Consider the following 14,582-nt stretch of genomic DNA (forward strand, 5'->3'; position numbering starts at 1 on the left):
GTAGGTTTCTTAGTCAGCCAAAAAATGAAACCTGCTGTCATCGGCTTTGAAAGCATAAGCGAACGGCTATGCACTCTGCGCTTGCGAGGCAAGTTTAGAAATATAAGCTTCATAAACGTTCACGCCCCTACAGAGGAGACTGCAGAGTCGGAGAAGGATACCTTCTACGAGGCAGTAGAAAGAATCCTCGAAGCCTGTCCCAGATATGATATCAAAATCATACTTGGGGATTTTAACAGCCAAGTAGGGAAGGAGCCCGTATTCAGGCGATACGTTGGCTCTCATAGCTTACACGAAAAAACAAATGATAACGGACTGCGGACTATTCAATTAGCAGGGTCACACGAAATGGTTGTTGGAAGTACCTGGTTTGCGCGGAAAGCGGTCCACAAACATACGTGGGCCTCTCCAGACGGGACCACTTTCAACCAAATTGACCACGTGTTGATCGAACGCCGCCACCTCTCAGCCTTGATGAATGTCAGAACATATAGGGGGGCCAATATAGACTCGGATCACTATCTCGTTGGCATGGTGCTCCGAGCTCGAATAACAATACCACCTAGAATCCCCTCTAACAATCAGGTGAGAGTGATCACTGAAGCCATCCACAACACAACCCTCCGCGACACCTATAAGAGGGAAATGGATGCCGCAATAACCGCAGTCAACAGAGGACCTGGAGATGAAGCATCAACTAATGATCTTCACAATCACCTGAAGAACGTTATCATGGATACGGCCACAAATATATTTGGCCCCAGCCGCAAAAGGAGTCGGAACGGCTGGTTTGACGATGAATGTAAGCTAACAACGAAACGGAAGAATGCCGCATACCGAGTAATGTTGCATTTTCAAAGAACGCGGGCACGCGCAGGGACTTATCACAAACTCCGTCGAGCGGAGAAGCGATTTCACAGACGGAAAAAGGAAGCCTGGGAGAACGAACAAGTCTGTGAACTAGAAAAAACAGAATGGGCATATTAGAGCGATGGGTTGAGTACTTTGATGAGCTACTGAACAACCAGAACATGGGCGAGTTGGAGGTCCCGCCAACTGAAGACGACGGACAAATACTGCCACCACCAAGATTAGGAGAAACTGTCCGTGCAATTCATCGGCTAAAAAATCATAAGTCGCCAGGAGCCGATGGAATTAGAGCCGAATTGGTTAAATATGGAGGCGACCAGTTACACCAAGTGGTTCATCAACTTGTGCTCAAGATATGGGACAGCGAATCGATGCCTGACGATTGGCAACGAGGCATAATCTGTCTCATACATAAAAAGGGAGATATCACACAGTGCAGCAATTATAGAGGTATCACGTTGCTGAGTACCATCTATAAGATATTCTCCACTATCTTGCTAGGCCGGATAGCCCCATACGCGCAGAACATCATTGGCCCATAGCAAAGAGGCTTCACTCCAGGCAAATCAGCGACAGATCAGATTTTCTCTCTGCGGGAGGCGATGGAAAAACTGTTGGAATATGGACAACAGTTGCATCATCTGTTCATCGACTTTAAAGCCGCCTATAATAGCATAGCCAGGGCAAAACTATACACGGCCATGGGAGAATTCGGTATCCCAACGAAATTAATAAGACTGACTAGGCTGACCCTGACCAATGTGCGAGGCCAGATAAAAGCAGCAGGATCACTCTCAAGACCATTCGACATCAACAACGGTCTACGACAAGGGAATGCTCTGTCATGCGTCCTCTTTAGCCTGGCCCTCGAGAAAGTGATCCGTGACGCTGAGGTGAATGCAAGAGGTACGATCCTCTTCAAGTCCACCCAACTACTGGCCTATGCTGACGATATCGACATCATGGGAAGAACCACCCGAGACGTACAAACTGCCTTCATCCAAATCGAGCAGGCGGCAATGGGCGCGAGATCTTGGGCTGCACATCAATGAAGGCAAGACAAAATATATGGTGGCAACGTCAGCACCGAAGACGAATCAACCAACAACATCAAACCGCACTGGTCAAACACAAACACGAACAAGAATAAGGATAGGAGAATACAACTTTGAGACCGTTGACAATTTCTCCTATCTAGGGTCGAAAATCACAACCGATAACAACTACGATGATGAAATCCGCGCACGGTTGTTGTCAGCCAACAGAGCCTATTTCAGCTTACAAAAACTGTTCCGCTCGAAACGTCTCACCATAGGGTCAAAGCTCTTACTGTACAAGACTATGATCTTGCCAGTCCTCATGTATTCCTCGGAAACTTGGGTTCTTAGCAAGAAAAATTGCGAACCCTGAGCCGCGTTCGAGAGAAGAATCCTCCGAAGAATTTTTGTCCCCCTACATGAGGATGGACGATTCCGTAGCCTACACAATGACGAAATCTATCAGTGATACCATGACCGTCCGGTTGTGGATAAAATCCGGCTCAATAGGTTACGGTGGGCGGGTCACTTAATCCGTATGGATGAAGATGATCCCACCCGGAAAGTCTATAGGGGCAATATCTATGGTAGGAAAAGAAGACGAGGCAGACCCTGCCTAAGATGGAGCGATGGCGTGGGCCAGGACGCCAGACAGCTTTTAGGGATATCGAATTGGTGGACCTCGGCGCAAAACCGGGATGTCTGGAGTTCCTTATTAAGGCAGGCCTAGACCGGATACCGGTTGTTGCGCCGTTGATGATGGTGATGATGACAATATTATGGGAACTACAACCACCCGCTCGAGACGCCAAATTTCTTTGATTTCCCGAGCCAATGGTTCATAGTTCACCTTCTTCTCCACGTTTTTCCGTTCAATGTTGCTATTATGGGGAATAGCAACATCAATAATATACGCGGAGCGACCCGTCTTGTCAACTAACAGTACGTCAGGGTTGTTGTGTGGAGTATGGCGATCAGTCAGAACTTGCCGGTCCGAATACATGCTGTACGCAGAACTATTAAGTGTGGCTTCCGACTCATATCGGTAGACCGGACGTGTTCCCGTAATCAACCCATGCTTGTATGCAAGGTTTTGATGGATAACCTTACATACAGTATTATGCCTGGTAATGTATTGCACCGGTGCCATAACAGTACGGCCACATATGAGATGGTCCAAGGTCTCTAACGCCGCCCTCCACCAGCTCTTTCATGATGAGCTTTTTATAAGCTCGGATGGCGACCACGCCGTCCCGAATGGCACACATGAACCCCTTTGTCTCAGCGAAGATCTCCCCAGCACACAGTCATCTGTTCGACAAATCTTCTTTTTCTTCAGCCTTTGTCCCGTTCACAAGCGGGGTCATCTGTTCGACAAATGCGAATCGACAAATGGCTGCCAACAACAATTCACGTGTTTACCATGCATAGCCTTCGATTTCTATTCATCGATCCGCTCCTGGTCCGACTCCACCCCACTCAGAGGATAGAAAGATCGATCCTTCAAGTTAAGTGGAGTCAGCCCACAGTTTGCCTTACAGACAGCTGCATGTAAGGGACTCGATGCACAGATATAGGATAGCCAGTTATACGGAACGCTACTAAAAGTCTTGGCATAATCGATATAACAACTAAATACGTTTCTTTGCCTCTAGTTACTTGTCCTACAACTACCGAGTCGATAATGAGTTGCTCTTTGCAACCCCTTGACCCAATTCGGCTGCCCTTCTGCTCCTCGGACAGAATGTTGTTGGTCTTGAGATGCGCATTGATCCTCCCACTAATAATGGACTCGATGAATTTGTAAAGGGTTGGTAAGCAAGTAATTGGTCTTGTGTGTGCGGGTCCTGCACCGTGTCCTTCTTAGAGATAAGGTAGGTAATCCCCGCAGTGACGAAGGATGGAAATTCCTCCGACCGACTCATGACCTCATTTCTACTGCGTGCCAACCGACTGTGTACGTTGGTAAATTTCTTATACCAGAAATTCTGCACCCGATCCAGACCTGGGCTCCTACAGTTCTTCGCTCGTCAAACTTCCTCTTCGGTAACATCCGCAAAATTCATGTCAGGCGTGTTGGCATGGCGGGTGCCTTTGGCAGTGCTTAGCATGCTGGGCGAATAACCCCCAAAGTCCACCCCAATACTCTTTCACTTCCGTCATGGGAAATTGTATTGTCTGGACGCTCTGCTGGGATTCGTTGAGAGATCTGAAAAAGCTCCGCTGTTTCCTCGTGTATGCTGCATTCTGGGCACGCCTGGAATGACTTTCGCCATACCGTCGTAACCGACTGCATACGACAGAAAGTTTCTGCTTTAGTGTGTCCAGAATTTCAACTACGGGTGTCTCACATAGTGGCAAATGGCATAGTTCTGGTGAACCTCCCGCATTTTATTTCTCACCCGTCTGCTGGCATTGCTGGTGCTGGTCTGAATCAGTCTAGCAATGCCTTAGTGAGTCCCGCCGACGTTCCAGACGAGTTTTCCATGGTGGAATTATTATTATTAATTGGTGGAATTATGATTCTTATTTTGCTGATAATAATTGGATCTTCTTCAAACTTACATATTTATGCCTTATATTATTATTTTTACTGCTGCCTTTTAAGATGAACTTAAAAGGGATTTTCCGGTAGACTTTTAAAATATACTAACATACCCTTATTAACTTTATTTCAACAGTTATCAGAGCGGAATGTATTTTGAGGCCTAGATTATATATGTGTGCACCATTGTGCACTTTTTAAGGTTTTGTGTAAACCCAAAACCTTATTAAAATCGGTTTACTGTCTGTCTGTCTGTCTGTCTGTCCGTCTGTCTGTCTGTCTGTCTGTCCGTCACACGCATTTTTCTCGGAGACGGTTATAGCGATTGAGACCAAATTTGGTAGAAAGGTGGATATTGTGAACGCTCACGCATGCAGTGAATTACATCCTTTTACGTCGAATTTAAGGGGGGTCCCCATACATGCAAAAGGGGGGTGTAAAATTTTTTTTCATCAAATATAGTCATGTGGGGTATCAGATGAAAGGTCTCGATTAGTACTTTTCAAAGCCGATCTTAGTTTTGACATTCATTGGAAGGGTGGGGAGTGCGAGGGGTTGAAAGTGATCACTTCTTTAAGGGGGCCATTCTCAGAAACTACCAAACCGAAAAATCTGAAAAAAATCAGGAGGCTGCCACTATACGGTGCCTGGGCTCCGAAATACCTTCCATGCCGATATCTGTTTAAATAAAGTTAATAGTAGTATATTGCTACAATTTTTTGTAATTGGCTAGAAACCCCCCTTAAGTTCATCTTAGTACCATGAAATTTTGCAGTGATGTAGGCTATAATATAGAGCATGATCTTACCAAGCTTGGTGAAAATCGCACTATTACTAACAAAGTTATAATACCTCAAATTTGTTGCTTCTTTGAAAATTGAAGACTATGAATGTCAATATCACCCGAAAGTGGATACTCTCACATAATATATGGATATATTACGTGCTACGTACAAAGAAATACACAAAACCTTTCGTACCTGAAGCGTTTAGCTTCCGGTTTCCCGACTTGTTAGATTTTTCGATTGGATGGGTTCTGAGGAAGAGACCTATTTCAGTTTTTGGTGCTCATACTTTGAGCCATCACTTCTATGTTTCTCCTAATATCAAAAATAGGACCAGTTTTGAAATTGCTAATTGAGTTCTTTCATTTGATATTCCGCACGGCCATATTGTGGGAAAAAAATCTCTTTCGGATTGAAGGAAGACATCTTCATAGACCACATGTTCTCACCAAATTTCGTGATAATAGTCAACCGTTTCAAAGTAGGGTGGATGTGACAGACTGACAGACGGACGAACAGACAGGTAGACAGACGTTGAATTGATTTTAATAAGGGTCTGTTTCAGACAAGACCTTGAAAAGACAATAATAATAATGGAGACATTATAAAGTGTTATGATTAATAATATTATCAAGGGACGTCGAACTGCTTTCTAAAGGAATTATTGTGCGATTCAACTGGTTGTAGTATATATACAAACCGTAGTAGGTTATTTAAGCCTATAACTGACAGAAACCTTATTATATTCCCTACAGCTAAATGTTTCAACAAGGCATCTGGCATTAGGTATTCACCCAGGTACCTCGACCTACTTTGTGCTGGAAATTGCCTCATAACATGTGTGGGGGGTTCACATTCACATTCAGTGTCCGTAAATATCCCTAGTTTGTGTAATTCTCGGGCTGTTTTGCAGAATTCAGTTCTATGTGCCTAGATTACCGCCTCATAAGTAACCATTGGCTTCCCCATTGCAGTGTATATCCAGTGCTGCATTTTCGGGGTTCGTTCTGTCTTCCCTGCTATGTAGCCACAAGTCGTCAGTATCTCTGTGGATTTCCAATATATATTTTCAACATTCGCTCCTAGAGTAGTCTAATGTGAGTCCCAACTATTTCACCTCTTTTCCTCATGTTACCTCCAAGCGATATAATGGCTCCTAGATGATCAATTTTATATTTCTTAGTGAATCGTACTCAGGTGGCCTTGGCGGGGTTGATACCCAACCCCGCCTTCCTGAACCAGTTATTATTGATTTGTAATCCAATTTAAATCACATAGGGTATCCTCATATTTGCCTGACTGTCTGACTGGTAACCGTGCTGAGGTCGATGTAAGGGATTACCAATTGGAACTTTTGTTCTAATATAGTTGTTCATGACCTTCCCCCCCTTCCGCACCGGTCTGAAAGACGTAGGGTGAAAAGAAAGGAATAAAGACCAGTCTTGCTTCAGGCCCATGAAGCGTCTTAGAGCACTTCGTTTAAGACCGTAACGGTACATTACAGTACAATGTACGAGACAATGTGATCAGCATTACGCTCGACAGAGATTATTACACTGATTTTACTCAGGCAGTGCTTCACAGTTGAGTCAACTGATATCCAACATCCAGTCACGACATAAATCCCCTGCCGCCAGAGAGAGGGACCGCAACCTATCGCTACGGCAGCCCAGCGCTCTAACTACTGAGCCATCCGAATACACCCTTTGTATATATCCCAAGGCTGTGCTACACTTTACTACTCTTAGAAGAAGCCCTAAGATGATTTTTAGGCCTCTATGAATGAGCGCTGGAAAAATCCATCTACTACGGGTGATTTCATTGGTTTAAAGGAAAGGTTTCTGTCCGTTGTTGGGGCATCAAGTAGAACGTTATTGTCTTCCGTCATGGAGTAGTACCTGGGAAATAAGTTCTTAAAAGCAGATATGCCATGCCCTTCCCATTCTCAGCAAATGTTCCAATTTCTTCAGAAAGACGTGTCCTTGGTTGTAGCTTTGCTTAGTCTGGATGCTTTTGCGGTTTGTTCAATCCCATCACGAAATTCCCTAAATCTGTTTCATTTTGCTTCTCTAATCACGTTGCTCTACGTCCACAGTGCTCTTTTGTACCTCTGACAGTTCTCGATTTGTTTTGCAGGATTAAAAAGTTTTTGCACTTCCTTTCTTATTCTGTCTAGGTTTCTGTTCCATCGGGGTACATCCAATGATGACTCAACTGTCTTAACCAGATAGCTGGCTCCATAAGCATCACAGACGACTCTCTTGAGGCCTTTCACCAATGTTTATAGCTCCATTTCGCTCTTGATGTCACCGTTCACTTGTAGAATAGCCATGTTGTCACTAAGGTGTCTTGTGTAGGTGTTCCCGTCTGTTCTCCTGGGTTTCCTTATTATTTTATCTACTTTTGAGTTGCCCTCAATGTCGAATCTGATTATTTTATGACATAGAGGTCACATCCGATACTCTTCAATTCTTGACAGTACCTCTTGACTGTATGGAGTCCCGGTGTCGTCTCCTGGGAAGTATTTTTATGCCGCGAGACTGGACAGTCATGAAGCCGGAAGTTAGAAACTCTGAAAACATAAATATTTTAAACTTCTTTTGTAAATCTGCCCACGATAATTCCAAGACTCTCTTAAGCTTGTATTATTCCAATGATATCCTTGGAAATTACTATTGCAATTAATGCAGATTTAACTTTTGTATGGGTGTTAACCTAGGTTGTCATAGTGCTAGCCATTGGCTGCTTGAAGCTCTTCTGTAATGTCGGAGTGTTATCTTCCTCTTCCGGCAAGGCCCTAATAGGTCTAGGTCGTCCAACTTCTTCTCTATTTGGTCCTATTCTTACAACCTCTATGGTCTCTGCGATTCCCGATCTGCCCTTGCAAGTATCTTCCGTTTGTTTCTACCCGTGCACGGGCACGACTATGCTATCAAATCTATAACTGATGAAGTAATTACGATCTTGCGTTTCAAAACTCTCCATAATCGTCTGCGCAAATCTATGTCTTTAGTGATGAGGAGGTAAGATGTTGCTCGTCTCAACTGCTGCTGCGCTGGGAAGGTAGACCATCACCATGTGTGCCCTGTCAGTATAAGACCTGGTGGAAAGCGTATACCGGTGAACCTAACAATTGTTTCCTACTCCTTACGAGTGAGAATTTGGGTTGAAAATACTTCCAGTAGTAAAGACAGTCGGATGCTCTTTACCGCATTAGGATAGCTGACGGCGGGCTTCCCGAGTCTTACCTTTACCCAGACCTGCGCGGGATTTCCCTTCTCTCGCGTTTAAATTTCTTGGGAGCATAGGTTTTCAATATTTGTCTTTATAGCGAGTGAACTCATTTGAATCCTACGATTATGGGGGTTAGAACGTCCGGATGTCATAGCAGGTCTAACTTACTCACTGAGGTCACCAAGTATTAGTGAGGCTCCGGTCGATTACAGTCAGTTACCCCCGAACTGCAAACTATCAAATTGGAGCGGTTTGCATGACACACTGGATTGCGGGAGGTGTTTCAGGGCTCCTCGGTCTAGATGGGTACACTTTGTCCCGCTCACAAGCGGGATCGGCTCGTCGTGATCGGTTTCGCTATTTGGCTCTATCAAATGCCTGATCTGGATTAATGTCGAGGCTTTTAAATCCCCATCCAGCGTATCCAGCCACAGTCGTGACAGTTGACCCCATGAGTGTTTAACGTAGATACCTGCCGTGGAGACTTAATCCTACGGTCCTCTTTAGACACGGATTGATTTTGTGACCACAATCAGAGCTCCGCCAAGATAAGCAACAACGGTACCAGTACCAAGTGCATGGCTTAGCATTCATACTGGTGGATGCGAGAATTACCTAAATCTCTACCGAACTAAGGAGTACGGCACCCGTGTTGAAACGCAACACCACGCCGAGGCCCGAAGGTCTCTTCTCGCTTGAGCGCAACCACAACCACCATGAAACTCCCACTAGGGGGGCCAACCGCAAACAACGGCAAACAACAATTCACATACAACAGGAGTTCACCCGAAGTATGAGAGTGCAGGGGCTATCCCGGTTCCCATGGTACCAGTACACCCCTGGTAAGGTTTCGTGACCAATTTGCCACTTGAGATGAGTCCCCGTGCAGACTCGGGTCTGATCGCCCTAATTAGGCCTTTGGAGCATTCGCCTACTGAATCACGACCGGCAAATCAAAGTGAGTACAGCGTCTCCCGGTGGGCCACTTGGTTTTGGTTTGGCCGATAGGGTTGCCGCCCCGTCTTCCTCACCGCCACCTCTGAGCACCGAGTTGTGCTGATAGTGAAGCCCATGGTGTTTTACGTAGGTACCTGTCGTGAAACTTAATCCTATGGTCCTCTTAAGACACGGATTGATTTTGTGGTCTGATCGCCCTAATTAGGCCTTGGAGCATTCACCTACTGCATCACGGCCGGCAAGCCAATGCGATACAGTGGTTCCCGGTACCACCACGTGGAGGCTCTCCTCGGCCACTTGGTTTTGGTTCAGCCGACAGGGTTGCCGCCCTGTCTTCCTCCCCGCCACCGCAGAGCACCGAGTTGCGCTGACAGGTGGAAATGCTCCAAATGTCTGCAGTGATTGTGGAAATGGAGGATGAAAAAATTCTTCAATTGAAATCTGCCCAAAGTATTCTCGCCATCTATCCGTTGCGGTTCGACGGTTGGTAAGCAAAGTATCGTTCTTGTCATTAAGGCGCCAGAAGTGTTCGATATCCTGTGTGCGTTCTTTTCGGCTTTTGGCAAGTCGATGCAAATCTCTGGAATTCCCGAATGTCCAGTTTATAGTAAAGATTTGATCCGCTTGAACCTCAGCGATCATTCTTATAAATTTGCAAATTGGCCAGTGTTTTATCGTCGAGAAACTTGTAGTAGCGGCGGTTTTTTCACGGACCTTCATTTGAACATCGTCATTTCAAGCCAAGTATCTCGGTTGATGTACCGCTTATCTGGCTTGGTGGTCCCGAGGGTAGCAGAGGCCGCTTTGTGGATCGTGTCTTTCATTTGATTCCACGATTCTTCTACGTTTGTAATGGTTGGTAATCGCATAAGTGAGATCATTTCTTCTTTCTTCTCACGAATTCGCCACAATTTAATGCACGGCGCGCCAGTGGCTTTATTCGTAGGACGGCAATCAATGGCCGATGCTGACGTGCGATGGTCTCATAGGCAATGCCTTTGCAATCAATGACGGTAGTAAAATGTCGTCGTCTTATGAGAATACAATCGATTTGCGTTTTACTGTTCTCATTATAAGATGTAAGAAGATAAGACAAACTTTTAATGAATCATGTATTCATAAGTACAAAGTCATGGGTGTCCGCAAAATCGATTATACGCTCGCCACCCTCATTGCGCGCTCCAAATCCCTTTGCCCCATGGTACCTGTTACCGGCAATGATGATAAAGTCGTCAACAGGCACGTGACAAGTCTTTTCATCGAGAAGTTGCCAAAAGGCATTTTTCTTGGCATCAGGTCAACCTGCGATCAGCTGATATAATGGTGAACTTCACCAGCCGGTCATCAAATCGTTCGACATCTTTAATGTCATCACGGCAAACCACTGACATGACAGTGTCAACACCATACTGACTGTGTGGGATACTAAAATAGAGAAGTTTATAGCCAATTTTAACGCGTTCCCGTTCAATGTTGCAGCTTTTGGCACCAGAGCACCGGGTTTCTGGCAAAGAGCAGATATTAGTGCGCCTTTTCCGAAAGGCTCTTGCGAGTTTCTTGGTCTTTCCAGTTAAGGGGGTCATCCCGTGTCAAGGCGTTTTTTTGAAGAACTGGGTAAAGATACAAATACGATTTTTTCACCATAGATTTATGATTATCTTGAGCGTGCATAGTAATTTTTCCAACACGATCGAATAATTCATTATTGAAATACAGAGCAATTTATACGCCTATCTACAAAAAAAGGTGTTTTTCTGCTGCCACGCTGGAGAGCGCTGCGATCATCTTAAAGAAAAAAAAGTAAACGGCATTTTAACGTACAGACTTAACTACAGTCCGCAAACTAGGATAATTAACAAATATTAAAAGCTACATTTTTGGTGCCGTGGTAATAATTTTTTTGTGAATTTCGGGGTTTTTTCCACGGCTTCTCAATGAATAAAAAAACTACTGAATGAATAGCAATAATTGGTGAAAATTTCAAAGAATTACATTTGATAGATTTTGGATGGTGCAGTCGATCCTCAATATGCAGTTTCGAAGAAACGCATTTAGAAAGTAGAATGCTATTTTTAGCAATAAAATTGGTCATTAATCTGCTACACCTAGTCTACAAACCTTAGGTTTCTTGAAGAAACACAAGTACAGTCTTCGCTTTAATTCTTGTCCTTTTAGCGAAGTGATTGGAACGTCATTCGTACCGGTAAATACGCGCTTTATTACGGCGATCAACATCAATCTGACATGTGACTTATCACGTGTTTAACACTGTCATTTCGGAACAATTCCGAACATCGAAAAATAACTTTGCCCGTATATTCTACACTATATCTAGATACAATTGACGTAAAAAAAAAAATTCGATTCCCCGTATCCGAAACACGGGATGACCCCCTTAAGGTGTCAACATTTAGCTTGTAAACACGTATTTGTTTTGTTCGGACTAACTTACTACGTCTTGAAGCCATCCATGCGGCAAAAACCCTTGCCCTTTTCTTCACAGGACCGAGCCCGTCCTGCCGCGGCGGCTGAGGTGGACGCCTTAGCATTTCCAAGGCTTATTACTCGTACCGATCATCTTATTTCTAACGACATTGGATGCATTTTCTTGGTCGGCTTGTCGCGGGACCTGTCACCAAGAGAGATCAGGTGGGATTTATCATAGTGGAATAACTTCAATTATACTCTATTTACCCTTTTCCCTAATCTCAGCATTTTATTTTTGTTTTACTGTGGATAGTAAAAAGTACGTTGCCTCAAACCCTTCTCCTTTACTATGTGAATAGCATGGCGGACATAGAGGGTTGGATTCTGGAGTGCCACATATCAAGCCCAGAGAGGTAGGTTGGCTTTATTCTGGAGTCCATTCGAAATTCCACTGCTTGAAACCTATATTATCATATAATTCTAAGTATGCCTTATTTGTTATCAAACTAGTAAACAGAAATAAATATTCCTTTCTTTTACATGGGAGGAGGGGGCTCCTTAAAACTTTCACAGCTTCAACCTTTGCAGCGAATTTTTTGCCAATAGGTGTAACGATTTCTAAGGAATTTAAGTATGGCCCACAGACACTCAGCAAATCCTTTATATTTGGGTTTTGTTTTCCACAAAACTTTAAAAACCAGGAAGGGGAATTTAATTTTTAATTATGCCATTATATTTTGAAGGAGAAGAAGAAATTACACATACGCACTAAGTTTAGCACATAAATAAGCTATTAAAATGGTACTTCTTGAAAAAGTATTCTCAAGGGGTTTTTGCCTCTCAACTCTTTTTTCGTCTTTAAGAATTCTTTAGGAATTATTCAGTTCTCGATTGCTGTTTCTAGTTTGCACCAATTACCTTCCATGCTTATCCACTCATAGCTGGACGATTTAAATTTTTTTTCTGATGAATGAGACAGTCTTCAATTAAGTCTAACACTTACAATATTATAAGCAAATAATATGCCTTATATGTATTATGCACAGAAAACTTCGTCCTTTATATTTTACTATCCGGCGGGTCAGGTATTATCTCTGGTTCCTGCATATAAGAACCTTGGTCTAAAATTTGATAACCAGCTTCGATTTAATCTACATTAAATGGATGGCATTAGTTAAACTTTCAAAAGATCTGATTTAATCCTTCATCTCCCCTATCATACCTCACCTTAGCTGCTTTTTGGCCCCAAACTTTATCTGATGTGTTAGTTCTACAACATCGAAGAACTGCTTGCATCCTTCTTAAATTTTACAAAAGGTATAATGGACATCTTTGTACACTTCGATATCTTTACCTTACTATACTGAATATAGCGAACGCTTAGCGCTTTTGAAGCATCTGCAGATCTTTTGTGTTACTTCAACCATTCTTTATTGAGACGTAGGCAATTTACAGAGAGGAAGTATCTCATGAGTGAAATATTTAACTGGGGCCTCTCTTCACTGATGGTATAAATAAATAAATAAAAAAAATTAAACCAAGTTTTTATTTTTGGCAAATTTACTACGAGATTCATTTTACTTTGCTGTATTTTTTTGAATTTCTTTTCAATAGAGTAGAAACGCAACCTAGGAGTAGAAACCGTCTGAATCAATGAAAGTTTCTTGCATTGTATGCAGCGAGATTGCAATTTAGGAAGTGAGAAAGTGGAAATGATTGCACGTAAAAACCCTTGTCTAGAAGTTAGCCATTAGGTTCTGTTGATACTTCGATAGTAGGTCGTTTGGCTTCCTTTTTCGAGGCGCCAACGGTGACATTGTAAAATTGATTGGTTCGCACTCAATAAACTATCCGCTCCCACCTTCCACAATGCAGGCTCTTCAGAAGGTCTTTTATAGCTGACGTGACCGTCCATGAATAAAAGTAAGTACACAAAGGAAGAGTCGGTGGCAGATCTAGTAGTAACGAATGAAGGACCACGGAGGAAGAAGCTATTTGATGACTGCTACTTGCTTTTCTTTCAGTAAAATATCCTTCAAAGTAAAAATCTCCTTTTCGGATATATTTCGATCAATTTAATATATTTATATGCATGAGTTAGTGACAAATTTACCATATGCACATTTTTATGCATGACTGGGAGCTTTTTGCACATATTTTTATTCAGCAAGGAAAAGATTCGAAAGCGGAATTTCATCAATACTGTAGTAGGTACGATGATGAAAGCTCTGTTAGAAAGGTTTCCATTCATGCAATTGAAGTTGATATTTTTATGTCGTTATATGGAAGCTGACTTTTACCTATCTTTAGGTCTAATGTGGAAGTATGAAAGTGGCACACGACGCTGGTCATTTTCACTGAAAGTAGCACTGAATGCCTCTTCCGCTGCTTACTGCTGGCGAAATATAGGGTAGTCTCCACTGAGATAGAATAAAGTCGAATATTATTCATCGCGCCAGGCATATTTGCAAGTCAATCAAATCTTGTCTATTAGGACAGACAATCGAGCGGCGTTTGAATTATAGGGCATGAGTCGCTCCAATCAATCTCCTGCAATGCTCTCAAAATTCAATATTGCTTAATTCGATTGACCTTAGTGACATGATGGCCATTCTCTACCCCATGAAAAATTCCATTTTCTGTTCGTTCACATTTATCTGCCCCAATAGAAGGCATACGTAAGGTTACTCTCCATCAATCAAAATTTGAAGCTTTCAAAATACTCGT

This window comes from Hermetia illucens, chromosome 5 (assembly GCF_905115235.1).
Source record: "Hermetia illucens chromosome 5, iHerIll2.2.curated.20191125, whole genome shotgun sequence".
NCBI lineage: Eukaryota > Metazoa > Arthropoda > Insecta > Diptera > Stratiomyidae > Hermetia > Hermetia illucens.